At 39.2% G+C, this 1768-nt stretch overlaps 1 non-coding gene across 1 annotated transcript; it reads left to right on the forward strand.

Moving 5' to 3' along the window:
* Positions 1–619: 619 nt before the first annotated feature.
* On the forward strand, positions 620–723 carry LOC124077978 (small nucleolar RNA U13). Its single transcript, XR_006846775.1, has one exon. It is a non-coding gene; the product is annotated as a small nucleolar RNA U13 (small nucleolar RNA).
* The last annotated feature ends 1045 nt before the right edge of the window (positions 724–1768 follow it).

Here is a 1768-nt window from a genome sequence, read left to right on the forward strand (position 1 = left end):
ATAATTAAGCAAAGGTGGTTGAAAAAAAAATCCTAAACGACACTGATATCCCCAAAGTTCAGTTATAATTTTGAATGCCTAGAGGGAGAACTGAACCTGGCCCTTTGTATTTGACACATTTAAATAATGTAAGAGAATTCAACTTCCTGTTCCAATAGGATCAACAGTGTTATAGTAAGGGCAGGTCCATCTGATCTGTCACTGTTGCTTGAGTCCAGTCATTTTCCTCTTATCTACAAATGATTATTGGACTAGCTCTGCAATATAATTGGGTTGACCTACAAAGTGGCCAAAAATCATTCTGAGTGGCCATCCAAAATAGTGAAATGGATCTAAATAAACTTGTTGAATTCATAGAGTCAGGAATCATGGACCTAGCCTCTGTTTCCTTTCTGAATAAATGCCAGTCATGAAACAACCCAATAGTTAAAAAAATATGAAATTAAAACAGAAGAAATTTAGAGGAATCTATAATTGTGATTCAGACCTAATTCTCCATTGGTGGGAACAATATTCAAATCATAACATGTCCTTTTAGTTTAATGACTATCCTTTTGTATAAATAAGCATTTTAGCTTATAAAAATGGATGTTTGACTGTCTTTAAAAGACAAAAGTTGATCCTTTTGTGATTCCTAAGTGTGATACTTGGGTTTGCATGATAGTGTGTAAAATGTGGCTCCCTCAAAACTTTTTACAAAATTGACACATTATCCCTGTGACATGAACTTGAGACAGGGGGCAGAGGAGTCAATCTAACACAAATGGTCTATAGAAGAGAACAGGTCAAATACTCAAACCAGATCACAATTCCTTACCAGTTAGGAAGGAGGGCTACCTTCTTGATTAGTACACTCTATATGAGCTACCAAGATTAACAATTAAAACAAAACAATCCACCAAGCACACATCCTGTAAGAATACAGTAAGTAAATCTGAGGAATGAAAGTCCCAAAGAAAGCAGGCAGGACAAGTGGCAAGGAGGCAGGGAGGAGCTGAATCAGGGCAGAGCCAACAGGGCAGAAATTTTTTGGTTTATTTGGTGGGGTACCAGGGATTGAACTGAAGGGCGTTCAACCACTGAGCTATATCCTCAGCCCTTTTCTGAATTTTATTTAGAGACAGTATCTCACTGAGTTGCTTAGCACCTCCCTTTTGCTGAGACTGGCTTTGAACTTGTGAATCTCCTGTCTCAGTCTCTTGAGCCACTGGTTTTATAGGTGTGTGCCACCACGCCCAGTTCCAACAGAGCTTTTGATAGACAGTATGAATTACTGATTCACAAGCATGAACAAAGTTCCGGGTCTTCCTAAATCTTGATTGCACTACTGCTGAGAATATTTCTCCTGCACTGCCAACGTATCCTTATTATGGAGCTTCATTAACTCAAAAAAATGAAGTCTACTTGTCTTACAACTGGGGAAATAGTAACAGAGAACTTTTAAGTACCTCTCCTTGTTACCAGAGTCCTTGGGAGAGGTCCCCAGCTGTGTGGGATTCCAAAAGACCAGGTACAGTCAGTCACTCATCCCAATATGCCAATCATAGAGATGAGCAATGGTGAAGGGCAGGAAAAGAACTTTAATCATCATAGCATGCTGGGAAGAACAGATAAGGGTACAGTGAGCAAAGATCTATTCTTAAGGGACTAAAACTTTGAGATTTTATAGAAAAGAGGAACGAAGGCAAGAGTTGGGGACTTTCATGGTTTTACACAGCTAGCCATGCAGGTAGGTCATCTTGGTCAGACTATGGTCCTATTGCTCATA

The sequence above is a fragment of the Marmota monax genome, unplaced genomic scaffold (assembly GCF_021218885.2).
Source record: "Marmota monax isolate L192 unplaced genomic scaffold, Marmota_monax_Labrador192_F-V1.1 WCK01_AAM20220418_F8-fsc00027, whole genome shotgun sequence".
NCBI classification, from domain to species: Eukaryota; Metazoa; Chordata; class Mammalia; order Rodentia; family Sciuridae; genus Marmota; species Marmota monax.